This window comes from Natator depressus, chromosome 2, assembly GCF_965152275.1.
Source record: "Natator depressus isolate rNatDep1 chromosome 2, rNatDep2.hap1, whole genome shotgun sequence".
NCBI lineage: Eukaryota > Metazoa > Chordata > Testudines > Cheloniidae > Natator > Natator depressus.
Genome location: NC_134235.1, coordinates 1,688,144 through 1,696,744, shown reverse-complemented (window position 1 = coordinate 1,696,744; position 8,601 = coordinate 1,688,144).

Here is an 8,601-nt window from a genome sequence, read left to right as displayed (position 1 = left end):
TGGGGAGTAGGTGGCCAGCCCTCTGTGGAGAAAGAAGTGGTTAGGGACTATTTAGAAAAGCTGGATGTGCACAAGTCCATGGGGCCGGATGCGCTGCATCCGAGAGTGCTAAAGGAGTTGGCGGTTGTGATTGCAGAGCCATTGGCCATTATCTTTGAAAACTCGTGGTGATCGGGGGAAGTCCCCGACGACTGGAAAAAGGCTAATGTAGTGCCCATCTTTAAAAAAGGGAAGAAGGAGGATCCGGGGAACTACAGGCCAGTCAGCCTCACCTCGGTCCCCGAAAAAATCATGGAGCAGGTCCTCAAGGAATCTATCCTGAAGCACTTACACGAGAGGAAAGTGATCAGGAACAGTCAGCATGGATTCACCAAGGGAAGGTCATGCCTTACTAATCTAATTGCCGTCTATGATGAGATTACTGCTTCTGTGGATGAAGGGAAAGCAGTGGATGTATTGTTTCTTGACTTTAGCAAAGCTTTTGACACGGTCTCCCACAGTATTCTTGTCAGCAAGTTAAAGAAGTATGGGCTGGATGAATGGACTATAAGGTGGGTAGAAAGCTGGCTAGATCATCGGGCTCAACGGGTAGTGATCAATGGCTCCATATCTAGTTGGCAGCTGGTATCAAGTGGAGTGCCCCAAGGATCGGTCCTGGGGCCGGTTTTGTTCAATATCTTCATAAATGATCTGGAGGATGGCGTGGATTGCACCCTCAGCAAATTTGCAGATGATACTAAACTAGGAGGAGTGGTAGATATGGTGGCAGGTAGGGATAGGATACAGAGGGACCTAGACTGGGCCAAAAGAAACCTGATGCGGTTCAATAAGGATAAGTGCAGGGTCCTGCACTTAGGACGGAAGAACCCAATGCACAGCTACAGACTAGGGACCGAATGGCTCGGCAGCAGTTCTGCAGAAAAGGATCTAGGGGTTACAGTGGACGAGAAGCTGGATATGAGTCAACAGTGTGCCCTTGTTGCCAAGAAGGCCAATGGCATTTTGGGCTGTATAAGTAGGGGCATTGCCAGCAGATCGAGGGACGTGATCGTTCCCCTCTATTCGACATTGGTGAGGTCTCATCTGGAGTACTGTGTCCAGTTTTGGGCCCCACACTACAAGAAGGATGTGGATAAATTGGAGAGAGTCCAGCGAAGGGCAACAAAAATGATTAGGGGTCTGGAGCACATGACTTCTGAGGAGAGGCTGAGGGAACTGGGATTGTTTAGTCTGCAGAAGAGAAGAATGAGGGGGGATTTGATAGCTGCTTTCAACTACCTGAGAGGTGGTTCCAGAGAGGATGGTTCTAGACTATTCTCAGTGGTAGAAGATGACAGGACAAGGAGTAATGGTCTCAAGTTGCAGTGGGGGAGGTTTAGATTGGATATTAGGAAAAACTTTTTCACTAGGAGGGTGGTGAAACACTGGAATGCGTTACCTAGGGAGGTGGTGGAATCTCCTTCCTTAGAAGTTTTTAAGGTCAGGCTTGACAAAGCCCTGGCTGGGATGATTTAATTGGGGATTGGTCCTGCTTTGAGCAGGGGGTTGGACTAGATGACCTCCTGAGGTCCCTTCCAACCCTGATATTCTATGATTCTATGGACCAAAAAAACATCCATGAGGGGGAGAGAGAGAGAGAAAGAGAAGCAACCAGCTTAATCATGAAAGTTATTTATTGCCAGGTAATAACCATAGGGGAGTCAAACAAACAAAACAGTGATAATTTTAAATCTAACTTAAAAGTCAGGTTTAGATTGTAAAAGTCAGGTTTAGAAAACTCTGATCACACAAGTCAGGGTCAGAAGGCTACACGGAGAGAGAGAGAGAGAGGGAGAGAGAGCTGGGTTCTCACCACTCCATGAAGATGGACTCGATCGGGGGTCCCAGGTGGTGGTAGCTGAGGGTCTGGAGTGCTGAAGACAGGCAGAGCCCCCAGCATGATCAGTCAGGAGAAGATGAAGTCCCAATGGAACTGACTCAGATTTTGGATCCAGGCATCAGAGCACTTACTCGAGCATGGGTAGGGGCTTTTGGAGGGAAACAACAACGGTTCAAAGGAGAACACTAGATTTGTTTATTATCAGAGGGGTAGCCTTGTTAGTCTGTATCCACAAAAACGAGGAGTCCGGTCGCACCTTAAAGACTAACAGATTTATTTGAGCATAAGCTTTTGTGGGTAAAAAACCCACTTCAGATGCATGGAGTGAAAATTACAGATGTAGGCATAAATTTACTGACACATGAAGAGAAGGGGAGTTACCTTACAAGTGGAGAACCGGTGTTGACAGGATGGACCTGGTCCACTCCCAGTAATTGATGAGGAGGTGTCAATACCAAGAGAGAGAAAATTGCTTTTGGAGTGAACCAGCCACTCCCAGTCTCTATTCAAGCCCAAATTAATGGTGTTAAGTTTGCAAAGGAATCGTAGCTCTGCAGTTTCTCTTTGAAGTCTGTTTTTGACATTTTTTTGTTGAAGGATGGCTACTTTTCAATCTGTTATAGACTGTCCAGAGAGATTGAAGTGTTCTCCTACTGGCTTTTGTATGTTACCGTTCCTGATGTCTGATTTGTGTCCATTTATTCTTTTACGTAGAGACTGTCCGGTTTGGCCAATGTACATGGCAGAGGGGCATTGCTGGCACACGATGGCATAGATCACATTGGTGGATGTGCAGGTGAATGAGCCCCTGCTGGTGTGGCTCATATGGTTGGGTCCTCTGATGGGGTCGCTAGGGTAAACTAGTGGTGTGGCTCAAGGGAGGTGTGACTGGTTCGGACACAGAGACGCCCTTGGGGCTGTTACCTGACATGCTGAAACTACCTCTGAGCCTTTTTTCCTGTCTGCTTGGGACTCCAGACCCCTGCCTTGTTGAGCCAGACATGCCAGCCTGCTGCAAACACAGACCTAGGTCTGGTCCACGCCCCCAAAGCTGCAGACTTTAACCAAAAACTGCTCAGCACGTCACCTGTCTCCAGCACCCAGTTCCAAATGGGACCGAAACCCCAAATAAATCCATTTTACTCTGTATAAAGCTTATACAGGGTAAACTCATATACCAGCACCCTGAATAACACTGATAGAGAGAGATGCACAGCTGTTTGCTCCCCCGGGTGTTAATCACTTACTCTGGGTTTACTAACAAACAAAAGTGATTTTATTAAGTATAAAAAGTAGGATTTAAGTGGTTTTAAGTAATAACAGACAGAACAAAGTAAGTTACCAAGCAAAATAAAACAAAACACGCAAGTCTAAGCCTAACACATTTAAGAAACTGAATACAGGTAAATCTCACCCTCAGAGATGTTTTAATAAGCTTCTTTCACAGACTAGATGACTCCTTAGTCTGGGCCCAATCCCTTCCCCTGGTACAGCCCTTGTTAGTTCCAGCTTAGGTGGTAACTAGGAGATTTATCATGACTGGCAGCCCCCTTTGTTCTGTTCCACCCCCTTTTATAGCTTTGGCACAAGGCATGAATCTTTTGTCTCTCTGGGTCCCCACCCCTCCTTCTAAATGGAAAAGCACCAGATTTAAGATGGATTCCAGTACCAGGTGACATGGTCACATGGCCTGTGAGACCCCAAGCCTCCATTCCTTCCAGCCTGACTCACAGGGAACACAGGAAGTCTTACAAGTAAACAGAGCCATTCACCACCAATTGTTCTAGTTAATGGGAGTCATCAAGATCCTAAGCCACCATTAATGGTCCACACTTTGCATAATTACAATAGGACCTCAGATTAATACTTCATATTTCTAGTTTCAGATACAAGAATGATGCATTCATACAAATAGGATGACCACACTCAGTAGATTATAAGATTTGTAATGATACTTTACAAGAGACCTTTTGAATGAAGCGTATTCCAGTTACATCATATTCACAGGTTTCCGAGTAAGAGCCGTGTTAGTCTGTATTCGCAAAAAGAAAAGGAGGACTTGTGGCAACTTAGAGACTAACCAATTTATTTGAGCATGAGCTTTCGTGAGCTACAGCTCATTGCATCGGATGCATAAAGTGGTCTGTAGCTCACGAAAGCTTATGCTGAAATAAATTGGTTAGTCTCTAAGGTGCCACAAGTCCTCCTTTTCTTTCATCATATTCACACTTATATCTCTATAAAACATATTGAGTGCAATGTCACAATAGTATATCAAGTTGCAGTGGGGGAGGTTTAGGTTGGATATTAGGAAAAACTTTTTCACTAGGAGGGTGGTGAAACACTGGAATGCGTTACCTAGGGAGGTGGTGGAATCTCCTTCCTTAGAAGTTTTTAAGGTCAGGCTTGACAAAGCCCTGGCTGGGATGATTTAATTGGGGATCGGTCCTGCTTTGAGCAGGGGGTTGGACTAGATGACCTCCTGAGGTCCCTTCCAACCCTGATATTCTATGATTCTGATTCTATGATCAAAGTTGTGTTGTTCAGGCCAGACACTAGGAACGGATCATTCCTGGCTTTGGGCGGCGTTCCTTTGAGGGAGCTCACAATGCAATGAGGGAGCTTGACTATTTTGGATATCAATCAAGGATTTATTACTAGAATTGGTCTGATAACTACTGAGCTGGGAGCGTGCAGGCGTGGGTTCGTTAACATCTGGAGCAGAGATCCCCCATCATGCAGTGCTTCCCTGCTTTCCTGGTCCCAGAGTTCCCTGCGGTTCTTGCCTTGGTATCTCTGTTCTCCAATCTGTATGCTAATGGAGATGCCTCCCTGTCCCATCTTCGATGCAAATGAGCCTAGGGGAGTTTCCTTAATCCTGTCACCCTTGTCCCAGGGGTTGAGCTGTGACTCCCTTGGCCTTTTCATTGCCTTTTGTAAGTCTTTCTTCTGATCGGCTTTGGTTCAGGCAGAGACGGGGGGGGTGGGGAGATGGTCTTTCCTGTGTCAGACAGGCTGGGTGCTGCGCCCAGGTTCCCCAAGAACACAGGGCAGATAGGTAACATGGGCTCTGATCGCCTCCACCTTGGCAGGCTCTGGCCATATGCGGCCGCTCTACACCTTGTGGCCTGGGTACGACACCTCTGCCATCCCTACCTTACACTTCCCAGCTTTTACCGTCAGTCCTGCCCCCTTGAGGCAGCCCAGCACCCTCCTCCCCTGGGCCACATGGTCCTCCCAAGCCTAGCTAAAGACACAGATATCATAAATGTACACCAGGGCAAAGACCTCCCTCCCCCTCAGTAACTGACCCACAAGGTGCTGGAGGGTGGCAGGTGCCCCCTTGAGGCCAAAAGGCAGGACCAGGAACTCAAAGACCCCTATGTGGTGATGAGAGCAGATTTCACCCTGGCCTCTGGGTCTAAAGGCACCTGCCAGTTGCCTTTGGTGAGATCCATGGTAGTGAGGGAACGGGCTCACACAACTTGTCTAAAAAGAAAAGGAGGACTAGTGGCACCTTAGACACTAACCAATTTATTTGAGCATAAGCTTTCGTGAGCTACAGCTCACTTCATCGGATGCATTCAGTGGAAAATACAGTGGGGAGATTTATATACACACAGAACATGAAAACCTGGGTGTTATCATACACACTGTAAGGAGAGTGATCACTTAAGATGAGCTATTCCCAGCAGGAGAGCGGGGGGGGGGTGAGGGGTGGGAGGGGGAGGAGAAAACCTTTTGTAGTGATAAGGTGGGCCATTTCCAGCAGTTAACAGGAACGTCCGGGGGGGGGGGGGAGGGGAGGGAGGGAATAAACATGGGATAAATAAACAATAAATATGTCAAGAATTATAACATTCATAAACCAGTCGGAGAACACTTCAATCTCTTTGGCCACTTGATTACAGACCTAAAAGTGGCAATTCTTCAACAAAAAAACTTCAAAAACAGACTCCAACTAGAAACTGCTGAATTGGAATTAATTTGCAAACTGGATACAGTTAACTTAGGCTTGAATAGAGAGTGGGAGTGGATGGGTCGTTACACAAAGTAAAACTATCACCCCTAAAGTCAGCATGTCCCTGACCTCTCTCTCCAGGGTTACAGCAACGTTCAACTGGGTCAGTCCAGAGCCCAGAGCTCTCCGACCCTTCTCTAGTCCCAGTCCAGAAGCCCAGCACTTAACCCCACCTGGCCCCTGCTCTGTCCTTTGTCCTTGTTCCCAGGAAACCTGGTCACCTGGCCTCCACCTCAACCCTTTGTTCTCCAGCTCATCACACCTGGCTGGCATCCTGCGGAGGATTGGTCATCCATGGTCCTCAGTTGCTAGGTACCAAATGTCCGGGCAATTGGAGTGGCCATTGTCTTTTCCTGGCTCTCCATGGGGCCAGGCCTCAGACAGCCTGGCGTCAGTCACACCTGGATCTCTGCAAAGAGTAAACAACCTTTTCCCCCGACCCAGTTAATCATGCAGCACATAGGGGAAACTGAGGCATACACAATACTCATCCAAAATATTATGAAAAATTCCCACTCTGTCACAAGAGGATTGAAGGTTAGAGCATAGTCCATTCTGCTTGGCCCAGAGCCCAGCCAAGCTGCAGTGAACCCTTGGTTCAAGTTCTGTCTGCCCCCCTGTCTGACCTCCGCTGTCAGACTCCTGATGAGAGCCCAGACTGCTTCCTGCAGCCATTGGCCATTATCTTTGAAAACTCATGGCGATCAGGGGAGGTCCCAGATGACTGGAAAAAGGCTAATGTAGTGCCCATCTTTAAAAAAGGGAAGAAGGAGGATCCGGGGAACTACAGGCCAGTCAGCCTCACCTCAGTCCCCGGAAAAATCATGGAGCAGGTCCTCAAGGAATCAATTCTGAAGCACTTAGATGAGAGGGAAGTGATCAGGAACAGTCAGCATGGATTCACCAAGGGCAAGTCATGCCTGACTAATCTAGTTGCTTTCTATGACGAGATAACTGGCTCTGTGGATGAGGGGAAAGCAGTGGACGTGTTGTTCCTTGACTTTAGCAAAGCTTTTGACACGGTCTCCCTCAGTATTCTTGCCAGCAAGTTAAAGAAGTATGGGCTGGATGAATGGACTATAAGGTGGATAGAAAGCTGGCTAGATCATCGGGCTCAACGGGTAGTGATCAATGGCTCCATGTCTAGTTGGCAGCCGGTATCAAGTGGAGTGCCCCAAGGGTCGGTCCTGGGGCCGGTTTTGTTCAATATCTTCATTAATGATCTGGAGGATGGTGTTTATTGCACCCTCAGCAAGTTTGCAGAGGACACTAAACTGGGAGGAGAGGTAGATATGCTGGAGGGGAGGGATAGGATTCAGAGGGACCTAGACAAATTGGAGGATTGGGCCAAAAGAAATCTGATGAGGTTCAACAAGGACAAATGCAGAGTCCTGCACTTAGGACGGAAGAATCCCAGGCACCGCTACAGACTAGGGACCGAATGGCTCGGCAGCAGTTCTGCAGAAAAGGACCTAGGGGTTACAGTGGACGAGAAGTTGGATATGAGTCAGCAGTGTGCCCTTGTTGCCAAGAAGGCTAATGGCATATTGGGCTGCATTAGTAGGAGCGTTGCCAGCAGATCGAGAGAAGTGATTCTTCCCCTCTATTTGGCACTGGTGAGTCCACATCTGGAGATTTGCATCCAGTTTTGGGGCCCCCACTATGGAAAGGATGTGGAAAAATTGGAGAGAGTCCAGCGGAGGGCAACAAAAATGATTAGGGGACTGGAACACATGACTTCTGAGGAGAGGCTGAGGGAACTGGGGATGTTTAGTCTGCAGAAGAGAAGAATGAGGGGGGATTTGATAGCTGCTTTCAACTACCTGAGAGGGGGTTCCAAAGAGGATGGATCTAGACTGTTCTCAGTGGTAGCAGATGACAGTACAAGGAGTAATGGTCTCAAGTTGCAGAGGGGGAGATTTAGGTTGGATATTAGGAAAAACTTTTTCACTATGAGGGTGGTGAAACACTGGAATGCGTTACCTAGGGAGGTGGTGGACTCTCCTTCCTTAGAAGTTTTTAAGGTCAGGCTTGACAAAGCCCTGGCTGGGATGATTTAGTTGGGGCTGGTCCTGCTTTGAGCAGGGGGTTGGACTAGATGACCTCCTGAGGTCCCTTCCAACCCTGATATTCTATGATTCTATGATTCTATGACTTGCCCCCCACCTCCCCAGTCCTTAAATCTTGAGCTGGGAGATTATTGTTCAGCTTCCCAAAGGAGAGGCTGGGAAGTCCATGTTGCTCTGGGGCATTGGTGGCTGGTATCAATGTCCTGGCAGTTGGATTTGCCACTAGCTTTTCAGAGGGTCCAGTGATATGGGGAACAAGACCCAGACAGCTGGGTGCCACCCACATCTATGTCTCTTCGCCTGCCTGGAGAGCAAACAGCCGTTTCCCACCCCCAGGTAACAATGCAGCACACAGGGGAAACTGAGGCACACACAAGCCTCAAAATTATCACCGCGGCCCCCATTGGCACACCGGCTGCACGGGCTCAGACAGACTCCTGCAGCGCATTGCACCGACCGGGCCGCTCCCGCAGCTGCCCTGGCTCCCGGTAACCCGCTCCGGGCGCCGGGCCGGGGCCAGGCGAGCCCCCTGCGCTCGGCGCTGCACTCGCGAATCGGTCGCGCAGCGGAGCCCAGCCCGTGCGGGCAGCGAGGGGCGAATTCTGGCCGGGACGCAGCGCCCCCTCGCGGCG